General features: G+C 46.4%; 1 long non-coding RNA gene across 1 annotated transcript; it reads right to left on the reverse strand.

Annotated features, from left to right (window-relative positions):
* Positions 1 to 3,580: 3,580 nt before the first annotated feature.
* LOC128332543 (uncharacterized) lies at positions 3,581 to 12,155 on the reverse strand. Its single transcript, XR_008310683.1, has 3 exons — positions 11,819 to 12,155; positions 7,678 to 7,781; positions 3,581 to 3,718 (listed from the first exon to the last, which is right to left on the reverse strand). It is a non-coding gene; the product is annotated as an uncharacterized LOC128332543 (long non-coding RNA).
* Positions 12,156 to 12,538: the final 383 nt, after the last annotated feature.

The following is a 12,538-nucleotide window of genomic DNA, read 5'->3' on the forward strand; positions in this document are numbered from 1 at the left end:
GCCCAAGATTAAGAGATCCTGGTGCAGGCAATACTGAACTAGACAGACCAATGGTCTGACCTGGTATAAGGCAGCTTCCTAAGTTCCTGTGTCATATTTAGCCCTGATCAACTCACTGCTGCATGAAAAGATGGCCATGAAGATAGGCCTACACTTCTGTCTGCCCTAGTTTGCCAGCAGCAGCCTCAGAGTGGTGTCTCAAGCAAAGTCTACTGCCTTGGTTTCCTTTTAAGGGCCTTTGCACATATACCAGTTTCAGTGGGTGTCGCTTACCAGTGCCGCAACCCATTGCTGAAAGAAACCAGAGAGAACGTCTGGGCCCCCTTCACAAGTTTCGCCATGTCGTTATCTGCTTGAACCGTCATTCCAAGAGCTTTGCTTTCAACAGCCTGATAATGACACTCTGCGTGGTGCTGGCAGCTCCATCCGTCTTGCAAAATTGCTCCTCTAAAGGCAGCTGTGGGCAATCGCCCACTTTTTAAAAATACAAACTCTGAGGCTGAAGAAGAAAGTGGGAGCAACCGCAGACAGGGGGCTGATTTATTTATTTTATTTTTATTTATTTATTTATTTTTACATTTATATACCGCCTTTCGTTAAAAAGATAACCCCAGTGCTCAGTTCGGATATATGGGACGATTCTGCAGTGTGGTGCCTGACACCCAACTATGACTGTTGGTTCACAACTAAGAAAAGAGAGCTGAATCGTCCCCTGTGCTAAGCAGGGTCTGCCTTGGTTTGCATTTGGATGGGAGACTACATGTGAGTGTGGTAAGATGAATACAACCCCATCCTTAGGGGATGGGGCCGTAGCTCAGTGGTAGAGTATCTGCAGAAGTTCCCAACCCCTGGCATCTCCAGACAGGGCTGGAAGAGACTCCGAGCTGGGAGAAACTCCTGCCTGAAACCTTGGGAAACCTCTGCCAGACAGTATAGACAACACTGAACCTAACGAACCAATGGTCTGTCTCAGTATAAGACAACATCCTGTGTTCCTATGACTGGCACCAACTCTCTGGGATCCAGACAGTCTATCCCAGCCTCGCCTGAAAACGCCAGGATTGAACCTGGGACTCTGCATTTGGTATTATACAACAGCATCCTCAATGTGGCATAAAGATGCAAATGTATCCAAAGATTCCATGCTGCTCAAGCTTCATGTTTTAGCAACCCACCTTCCTCCCTCACACCTTAAGGTTTATACTGATGCAAACAAACTTCTCCAGGAGATCTGCTACGAAAAGCAAATGCTCTCTGAAGGAATTGTGATGTTCATGGACAGCTCCACATGGTGTAACCCTGACAAAGGTTATAAAGCTGAATGCTGATAAGAAAAGGAATGGGATACTTGTTCTGTCGTGTGGGCATAATGTTAAAGTGGCAGAAAACAAAGTGAGAGCTAAAGAGGGATGGCAAACTCCTGAGAATACACACAACAGCGTTTCTTAGCATGGAAGGCTCTCCTGTTATGATGTGACAAGATCCCTTAAGAGAGGACCTACACTAGAACAACATATAACAGTTTGCTGGCAAACGTGATTGCAGCAACATTTGCCAGCTCTCACCCTGGGTAATTGGAGTTGGCAGGATGGAGGGGACTTATTGGGTAATAACTGCCTGCATACTTTGGGTGTGTTTCAAGGAGGGAAAGCTCAATCGTTCATCTGACCTAGATGTGTGGCATCTTACTCAATTGCTGGAGCGCTAGGTGATGATTGCAGGAGGGAAGAGAATTGCAAAATAGCTGGAGGAGGTTTCAGCCAGATTCCTCTTGGTTAGGAACACAGAAGCATGGTGCTTCTGCTAAGTCAGACCATTGGTCAGTTTAGCTCAGTATTGTCTGGCGGTGGCTCTCCAAAGTTCCATTCAGGCAGCCGTCTCCCAGTCCTACCTGGAGAAGCCACGGATTGAACCTGCGACCTTCTGCTAGTGGTCCACACTGAGCGATGGCCCCATCTCATTTGCAAATGGGTTATTCCAAGGGTAACAGAATCGGGCATGTTACCATTTTCTCAATTATTGCAGCCATAAGCAATTTTTCAAGCTATTATATATACCCACTGGCAAGAGAACATCTCCTACTATAAGGCCATCTTTTTACAAAGCCTTTAAATATTATAGATAGTGTCCAAATCAAGAATTGTGGACGTTGTTTCTGATTCCATGACTGATGTATTTTGCATGTTGTAAAAATAGGGCCCTGTTGTAGGAGCCAGTGGGTCTATAATATCAGCTTGAAATTTTGCTTATGGCTACAGTCACTGAAAAAGTAGTAACATCATGCCTGACTCCTTCCCCTTGGAATTGCCCAAATGAATAAACATTTAATTGATTGATTGACCAAAACTCATCTGATTAATTGACAAAGAGGCCTTTAATGGGATGACAGCCTTAAATGTCCACTATGGCGCTGTCCCACAAGCTCACCACTGGTGAGGCTCAGTGAGGCTTGTGAAGTGTGAGTTGCAAGTGTGACTTACTACATGCTTCAGAAACTCTGCCCAGTAGCCACCTCTTGCATGGCAGCAAATTATTGCTTATTGAGTTGTGCACACAGGTTAAGGGATGTGCTACAATCTGAACCAATTTAAAGAAAAGCATTCAAATGCAAGCAGTTATCACAGGGTTGAGAGGGAGGGGGGAGATGGGGAGGGAGGGAGGGAGAGAGAGAGAGAGACTATTCAAACATTAATAACAATAATAACCAGTGGCTGACATCCTGACTCAATTTATTCGAAGTCCCCTTGAAATTAATTTTCGTTAACTGAAATTAATTGAAATTAATTAACTAATTTCAATTTTAGTTTCAATTGGACTACCTCGAGTACATTGAGTCAGGATGTCAGTCTGTATTAATAGTTCTTAAACTTCTAAATAATCCAATTGTTATCGCAATTCAAAATCAAGGTATACAGTATATGGGCATGAAAGAACACAGGTCTGACAAACTTCGCTGAGTTCTAGAGTAACTAGATTACATATTACATCAATGAAGAAGAAACCTCCTGGTCAAACATTTCCTGCAAATGTCTACAAGCAGCTTCTTTGCTTGAAGAAGCTGACTTGGTTTACAATTTTGCAATTTGCAAAATGGATTGGGTCAACGAGGCTTTTCATTTAAACTATGCCATGTATTTGTAATGCAACGAGTGATTATCTCCCTTTCTGCATTGTCAGTGTTGTGGACAACTTCCCAAGGTAGGCATGCCTGGCTAACTGTTCCAACAGGTTCTTTCAGACTTGAGTTTTAACCAGGACTAAAACAACTGCTTCTTTTATTTGCTTTGCTGTGTTGGATGTGGGTCTTTTGGTTTGCTTTTATACTACAGTTGGTTAAAGATGTATGTATTACATTTTAATTTGTTTCTTGTATTGAGATGTTATTTTACATATACTTGTTATTATAGATTCTTTTCACCTTGAACAGAAAGGCAGGATGTAAATACATTGGCCAACATGCTGGTGAAATGTGCACCTGTGCACTGAGAAGTCAACCTTTATTACAGTAAGAGACCAGCATCAAATTACATGTTAAATGAGTACATATTAGTATTAAGAGGACTAATAGTAAATACGAGTTAAAAGTTACATGTTAAAAAATACAGGAGGATAAAGGTGATGCGCACTGAGAAGAAGCATCCTTGCTGGAGAGAGTTTCCAGAGCTCCGCAGTGATTATCATGCAATTTTTGCTGATTTCTTCTTCCGCCAGAAGTGCCCTGTGCCACCAGAAAATATGTTCCTGAAGGTTACACAGGGCACTGTGTGTCACCCAGGGAACCACCACAAATTGCTTAATAACTTCATTCATCAATGGCCAACATCCTGATTATGCATGTGCTCATGTGCCAAGTGTTACGGAGGGTGAGGGGGAATGGGAGCTATGGACACCCCCTTCCCTCTTTCCTTGGGACCTTTAAGGTTACGGACTCAAGAAATTGACACCCACTGATTCTAAATCTAATTAATAATAAATTCTACTGAATACAAAGCGAGGCTAGAATCATCTGGACACACAGACAGGTCATTTGCACGATCAAAAACTGTGTTCAACCTGGGTTTGGGAGCTGTGTGTGCTCCCAATTTTTGGTTGTGTGGAAGCGAGGTACAAGGAAAACCTGGGCAGCTTCTCCTCCTACCTTGCTTCTACACAATCACTTCTGCCCAGGTTTCCCTCCTCATGATCAGTGAGAAGAGCTTCTGGCGGGTCTGTGGAGAGAGCAGGCTTAACCCGCTCTCCCTGCAAACGATCTCGCCTGCAGCCTTGGGTGGCCAGATCAGCCGCCCACACAACTACTGACTCCGTCATGGAGCCGTTGGGGGCTGCGGGGATCGGGGGGCCACGCAGCCTCCAGAAGTTCCAGGATGCCCTGCGCGAGCACATGGGGCATTCTGGAGAGATCCCGAAGGCTGGCTGCAGCCTCCCGGTCGGGGGTCTAATTGTGTGTCGCCGTACGCCGCCGTGGCAAATGAGCAAAGAAATGAGGTTAGCAAAGCGCTCGCTCCGTTATCCTCATTTAAGGGGCGGGGGAATTAAGCGGGCTAGCTGCCTTGGAATCACCGGGCTCGCTCGCGGGCCCAGTGGTCCCCACGATCAGTAGAAAGCAGGCTAGGCTCCCTTAGCCCGCTTTCTACTGATCGTGGAAATAGCTTCAGTATACTGGCATCAACTCTCTGGAATTCAGACAGCCTATCCCAGCCTCGCCTGGAAATGCCAGGATTGAACCTGGGTCCCTCTGCATGCAAAGCAGAGTCGGTGTTATGCAACGGTGTCCTCATTGTGGCATGAAGTCTGGCTGCATGGGGAAAATATTCCAGCAAAGACCGGGAAGTGTCTTTCTTTAGCAGACAAAGCCGATGCAAACGTCTTCAAAGATGCCTTTGCCTGTGCTCGGCGGTGGTGCTGCAGACGGACCCCCGGCTGGGGAGTGGAAGCCCCTTTCCCCATTAAGCCTGGCTTCTTGCACAAAGCTGCGGCAGGAGCACTGTCAGAGCAAGAGCCCCGCGTGTCAGACAAGCGTGGTAATGATGTGCTCCCTGCCCACACTCCTGCCCATGCCACATGTTCCGCTGATTGAGTTAGCGGGCTCATTTCACTGGAAGGGATGTGCCAGGCTCTGATGGGCTCAGACAGGCAGCTTGCGGGATGCGGCACACACTGTCAGTCAGAGGGCAGGGAGGTGCCGAGCTGGGGGAGGAGACACATGTGGAGCATCCTGCAGGCTCTGGCGGCTGCCAGTGGGGCCATGTGCAGTGGCCAATGATCATTCATGATTACCGAGTGATCTTGGGAGGCAGCTGGCACATGGACACCCGTCGCTGACTTGCATTCTTGGCTTTTGTGAGTGCGGCAGCCATATGAACATAAAGGTGCATGAGCAGCCCAGCCAGCCACTGAGTGGCAAAGTGCTCTGACAGAGAGCCAAGCCACAGGCAGCAGTTACAGAAGGCCAAAAGGGACCCTATTGGCTCCTTGAGTCACCTGTATTGTCACCTAAATAGTAGCTGGGGTGATGGGAGTTGTAGTTGAGCAACGTTTGGAGTAACACAGGTTGGGAACCCCTGATATATGTTTAATTTGCTCTACATGTATGCGCATGAGCAGCACATTTATGTTTCCAGTCTGGAAAGAGGGAACAGGTAATTGCAATCCCCTGCTCCCCGCAGGGAACAGGAACTGACTAAGGAGGGCAAATCAGAAATACTACAGCCATTGAACAGGAAGCCATTAATTCGCCTCTTTAAAAGAAAGGGTCAAGAAGGAAGCTCTTCATTAAGGAACAGTGGTAGGGAGAAGTAAGGCCTTTACTGAATGGGCCTTTCTTCTAAACAAACATAGTTGTGGGGTCTTGTCCATGGTGATGGGTACTGCTGGATTTTTACAGGGAATGTAGTACTGTATGACTTGCCATACAGAATCACTGTTTTAATTCCATGTTTGTTTGTTTGTTTATCACATTTGTACACCACCCCAAACTTTCGTCTCTGGGCGGTTAACAATAAAATGGTTAGCTGAATTGCAGGACAGCAATACCTTAGCAGCCCTAAAAGGTCAATGTGTGGAAGCAACTAGTGGCATAGGGTGTGGAGTGGACATGGCCTTATTTTTGTCATGGTTCCAACCTCAAGTGAAAGCCAGGGCTCAGATCCTGAGATAGAAGCAAATCCCCATCAGCAGCACCAGCAGCTGAGGCACAGGAACCAGGAGCCAGAGGTAAGGATGAGCTGGGTGGCAAAGAGCCCTGGGAACCCAAATCAACACCCCCAATAATGTGGATCTACCCCGCTGAGCCGGATTCACCCAAGGGATCTGACCAGACATGCCAGAACCTCCCTCCCTTCACTATCTGCTCATGGACTAAGGCAGGGCTGCACAGCTTCGGCCTTTGAGCTGGTTTTGGGCTACAACTCCCATCATCCCCAGCCACAGTGGCCAATAGGGCTGATGGAAGTTGTAGTCTAGGGCTGCTCAACTTTGGCCCTCCTGCAGATGTTGGCCTACAATCCCCATAATCCCTGGCTACTGGCCACCGTGGCTGGGGATTATGGGGGTGGTAGTTCAAAAACAGCTGGGGGGCCTAAGTTGAGCAGTTATAGTCCAAAACCAGTAGGCAGAAGCTATGTGGCCCCGGACTATGGGTACATATCAAGTATGAGATGACTGAGGGATGGTGGAGTGCTCAGCTCCAGACCTCAGGACTGCCAGGACTGCCCCTTTAAGGCTCAATGCTCTACAACAGGGGGCTGGAGCCTGGGAGATGTCATCAGCAGGGCCAAGAGACATATAAGGACTCAGATGGAGCTGGGATTTTGCTGGATCAACGTGCTCCCTTGGAGCTCTCCAAGGTCCTGCAGGCCAGCCTTGTCTTGCCTTGCCTCCTTTCATGGGCCTCTATATAACCACAGGGACAGGACAATCCTTTGGGCTCAGTCATGGTGCAAGCATATGCACCAACCATGCCAGCTGCAGTTTCTTTTCCCTTCTTGTCAATTACAACCAATAAGAAACATGCTTTGCCAGATTTGGCTGGCACATTTGACAACTGAAGCTTCTGCCTACTTAGCCTCACTCACACCACTGACCAGTGTGGTGATTTCCTTTCATAAATATAAACTTTCATTCTTATATTCATTTATTTAAATGTATAGCTTTCCCCCTGCATCCCCGCCTCACCGGATCTGGAAGGCTTCACTAGACAAGTAACAAAACAAATTTAAAATCCCATTAAATTGCACGTCAAGATCAATGCAATAGCTAAGGGCAGTTTCACTCAGCACTAGAAGTACCTATGAGTCTCTTTTGCACTAGTTGTGCATACATGGGGATATTGCTAATTTTTCAAGCAAGTTGTTTCAAAAATCCAGTTTTAAAATCAAGCGGACATTCTCCCTGACAGGTTTTGCAGTTGAATATTAGGCAGGAGAAACACACATACAAAAAACAAGTGGTTTGCCATGAAAAGGATGACAAGTGGTCAACTATGAATAGATTGACCCTGGGGAGTAGAAATAAAGTCTTGCAAAAGCAAATTTCTTTTGTGTCCTGATACAAATAAGGCAGTATAACTGAATCTGAGAACATCTGAAGTTACCATATACTGATTCAGGCCATCCGTCCAATGATTTCTTAAATATTTATTTTAACTTTTACAATGAATGAATAAAATACACCACTTACATTAGGGATAGGCAGATGGTAGATCAGGATTTCCTGGGCATTCTTCACACAGCAGGCTTTACCACAAGTTTACTGTGATACTTTACTGAGAACCTGAAGTTGTCCTAAAAAACCAAGGCAAAAAGTGGATTTTTTTACCCTGGATATAAATCAGGCTACACACTAACACGCAGTGAAAATCCCAAATTGTCTGTGAAGTGCTCCCCGATAGTTTGCAGGGACTTTGGGGGTAAATCTGTCCATTATGTGAACACACACCCTCCATTCCAGAGGAGATGCGAGCTAAAGGGCTTTAAAAGCCCTGTGTGGAAAATGCCCTGGTAGATCTCTAGATAATTTGGAGTAGAATTGCAAAGTTTTCTGACTCCTGGCCTGCATATTATTTGCCTGTTATTCATTGGTGTGCACCTTCAATGCCTTAGCAAAGTCCCTCACTGTCAAGAATTGTAGGCCACTTGGAATTATCCCATCATTTCAATTTACCAGGGGATTGTCCTTACTTTTGATGTCTGCCCCTGGGAAATCACAATGGCCAAAATTTGTGGGTCTGGCTCATGGACTCTTTTGACATGGGTAGAAAAATGTCCTGCCAGGAAAAACCAAGCACAGCAGGGAGAAAAGTTCTAGCTCCGCTCCGGTTGTGCTAGTTTTCTACTTGCAGGGAGTCTTTCCACAAGAAGAAGCTTTCAAAACCGTGCTCCCCCACCTGAAGCCACACTGTCCATTTGCCCATCTCAGAACCCGACCACCTCAGTCACCTCAGTCATTTTGCTGCCTCTGAAGACCAAGCCTCGGGTTTTGCAGAATGCAAATGTTTGCAGAAGCTTGAAATGTAAAGTGATTAACTGGTGTCAAGCCCATAAAATCAATTTGGCAGGTGTTCGATGGCTAAAATTAGTTTTAACTGAAAGCTGGAGGCATCACTGTGTGAGTCCTTGCGCTTTGTTTTGGATTCACAGCGTGCACTGCATATATAACCCTTGCAATGGGTCCTACTTGATGTTCCTGTATTTCCTGGCCATCCTGATATCTCTGTTTATGCAGTCCATAGACTGAAGCCACAGGGCTGCATTCTATCAAAAGCCTTTGAAGAGGGAATTGGATTGGAACTCCAAAATGTTCAGCAAACACATGACAAGAGTTGGGCATAAATTTAACAATCCTCTCTGAAACAAGACTTTATATAATATAATCTGTTGCTGCAGGAGAAGTTCTGAAAAATTCCAACTGATTTTTTTTCCCCCTGGTTGGTGAGGTTAAAAAAGAGTTACTGAGATATATGTACCCACATTTTTAAAGGAAGAGACACACCTAGGAAAGTTTAATATCCCGCTCCTGTATTTCACCCAGATCTGTTATCTGGAGAGCAGCATCTGAATCTACCTTATACTTTATTGGACCATTTGTTCAACTATTTTTTAAAATTGTTTGTTTGCAATCAATAAATTAGTTTGCAGTAAATAAATAAAGAAAATTGCCTGCACTAGGAGCAAGCAGAAAGTAAATGGGGATCCAGCTGTTCTCATTGTGATGGATCAGAGGTTAGAACATAAGAACAGTCCTGCTGGATCAGGCCCAAGGCCCATCTAGTCCAGCATCCTGTTTCACACAGTGGCCCACTAGATGCCACTGGAAGCCTACAGGCAAGAGTTGGGGGCATGCCCTCTCCCCCTCTGTTACTCCCCTGCAACTGGTACTCAGAGGCATCCTGCCTTGGAGGCTGGAGGTGGCCCACAGCCCTCCGACTAGTAGCCATTGATAGACCTCTCCTCCATTAAGTTATCCAAACCCTTCTTAAAGCCATCCAGGTTGTTGGCTGCCCCCACATCTTGTGGCAGAGAATTCCACAAGTGGATTATGCATTGTGTGATAGAGTACTTCCGTTTGTTGGTCCTAGATTTCCCGGAAATCTATGCTTTCCTGGGATCTACCCTCAGTAGAGAGATTGCTTTGATCCCAATTTAGGAGCAGGCCACTCCTTCAAGGTTTGGTCGTTTTGCCATTGCAGTTTTTCACATGGTGTGCCCAAATCCTCCAAAGCCAATGCAGAGACTGAAATAATACATTGAAAAGACTGTATTGAGTGCTGGGAGGTGGGGACCGATTCCATTCTTTTAGCAATCACCCTCCTATCGAATACAAAGCATGCTTAAAGTGGATTGAGGGTAATTGATCTGTGATATTTAATCCCAAGTACACACCCAAAGGCACTCTTGGTAGTGCTTGCTCTTGACTTTGGCTCATAGAAATAAAAGGGGCAGAAAGAACCACGTAGCCGGCGGGGGGTCCATTTAATGGAAATAGGAACTGCATGTTTGATCTGCATATTAGCCCTATTCAGTGTTCAGTGCATGTACAATCTGCATACAGTCTATACATGCACAGAGGTGCACACATGTGCATATACTCACACATTATGTTCAACGCATGTACAGTAGTATACTTCCTATATTCACCCTGCATATGAGGGGACCTATAGGCCATTGACCATTAAATTAAAAGTATGTAGAAGTGTACACATTCAGCAAAATGTCTGAATAGAGCAGGAGGAGGAGGAGGGGAGGAGGAGGAGGAAAGAACGTGCCACTTCTTGGGCTGGTCTTCTGGTAACAAACATGATGTATCCCCTTTTCTAAGCAGGATCCACCCTGGTTTGCATATGAATGGGAGACTACATGTGTGAGCACTGTAAGATATTCCCCTTAGGGGATGGAGCCACTATGGGAAGAGCCCCTGCAAGCTTGCATGCAGAAAATTCCAAGTTCCCTCCCTGGCAGCATCTCCAAGATAGGGCTGGGAGAGATTCCTTCCTGCAACTCTGGAGAAGCCGCTGCCAGTCTGTGTAGACAATACTGAGCTAGATGGACCAATGGTCTCACTCAGTATATGGCAGCTTCCTATGTTCTTCCAACAATTCATAATTAAAGGATTGAATCCATTGAGACAAGATGAAGTGATGGCTCTATAGGGGGATTAGACACATTCATAGAGAAAAGGTTTTCCCACATTTCTTTTGCATGATACTTAGTTGAACCTCCATGTTCAGAGGCAGTATAACTTGAATGCCAGCTGAATTGCGGGGAGGAACAGCAAAAGAGGGCTATTGTCTTCATGCCTTGCCGGTAGACTTTCCAGAAGCATCCAGTGAGCCAACACTGGAAGAGGATGCTTGGCTAGATGGAACTTTGGTCTGATCCAGCAGGGCTCCTCGTATGGCGTGCTTTATTGACCCCATGCACCACATTAAAAAATTAAGCTGCCTGAGCCCCTGGTTGCTAGCACGAGGTGCAGGACACGTGGACACAACATATTTGCATCTGCTATGAGGGGGTGGGTCGGCACTGCCTATCATGGAGGGGGTCCGAGAGGCGTTTGCAAGTTGCCACGGCAACCATCCATGTACACTTGAGAAAGCCACACCTTGCCCTCTGAGAGCAAGCCTGGCCCTAGGATAAATACTGTATTTACCTGAATCCTAGATTTTATTTTATTTTATTGATGTATAATGGGGGGGGTCGTCTTAAATGCCGAATCCTCTTCCTTGCAAGTAAATACAGGTATAACCTGTACTTTACCGGTATTATTTAAAGGCCTCGTCTTAAATGGAGTCATCTTCTTTTGGGGTGAATGTGACAGTGCCCTGGGCAAGCCGTGCCTTTGGACCCCATCACGGCTGGTTTACCCGTGTGGTCAAATTGTGGGGCCTGTCCAAGCTCAGCTCGTTGCACCCCTCAGTTTGACACCTTGGGCAACTGCCAGGTAGTGTCTGAGAGTCGCACTCGGCAGGCACTTTGCCTCAGCCCGTAAGTGACCAGAATGCCGCCAAGTCCCGTTGCTTTTGCAAATGAGGCAGACAGCGGCCCACAGCAGGCCAGCCCGAGCGAGCCTCTGGTCTTTCCTAGAAAGAGTTTACCACACACTGCTGGGCAACAGCCAGCGTAGCCAGTCGTGTTAGGTTAAATAATTTACTCCTCGTAAATCTTTTTTGAGAAACCATTTTCCCTTCCCAGGGAGACATATTACTGGCTCTCACACACGGACCTGACCAGGAATTATAAGTGCCTGTTTGTGAGGCAGCTTTACCGGAGCAAGCAGAGGGAGGAAAAGCAAAAGAATAAAATATAGATTCTTGAACTCAGACCTGGGGAGGCTGCTGGGCATCAATCTTGTTAAAGAACTAGGGTGGACTTTTGCAACAGGCCCACTCCATTTTGACTCCTGACAGGCCTCGATGATTTGTGCCCGCTCGGCAGATGAGAAGCCCTATAACTCAGAGGCCAAGTAGGCCCAAGCCGCAGCTGAGCAGGCCGCAAACGACTGCCTCAGAGTTCGTGAGGCATCGCTCTTCACAGCCCTCATGAAGAAGCAGTTGTACTTCTTTCTTCAGGCCCGCTTCATACATGACAATTTCCAACATGCTTCTCACTTCTGTGAGGAAACCCATGTGTGAATCATGAGTGTTGTCAGGAGTAGGGGGGGGTGCATGAATCAAAACCTGCTCTTTGATTTGAGGTCGAATGGAATCACAGACCCCCTCAAACTGATTCGTCAAAAGCTCGGACGGCTGCCTCGACGAATCAGTCCCGAATCGATTTGGGTGATATTCGTACCATTTTGAGGCCCATTTTAGGGGGAAACGGGCCTCAAAATGGCACTTTTTTCTGGGGAGAGCTGGTCTACCAATTGGGATGAGTGAGTAAACCAGACCTCTGCTCTGGACTTGGAGCATCAGCCCACCTCAGAGGACATGTCTACCAGTAGACCTATCCTCCAAGGCAGGCTGATGCACCAAATCCTGAGTGGAGGGCTGGTCTAACCACCACTCCCAATTAGTAGACCAGTTCTCTCCAGAAAAATGTGC

This window comes from Hemicordylus capensis, chromosome 7, assembly GCF_027244095.1.
Source record: "Hemicordylus capensis ecotype Gifberg chromosome 7, rHemCap1.1.pri, whole genome shotgun sequence".
In the NCBI taxonomy this organism is placed as follows: Eukaryota; Metazoa; Chordata; class Lepidosauria; order Squamata; family Cordylidae; genus Hemicordylus; species Hemicordylus capensis.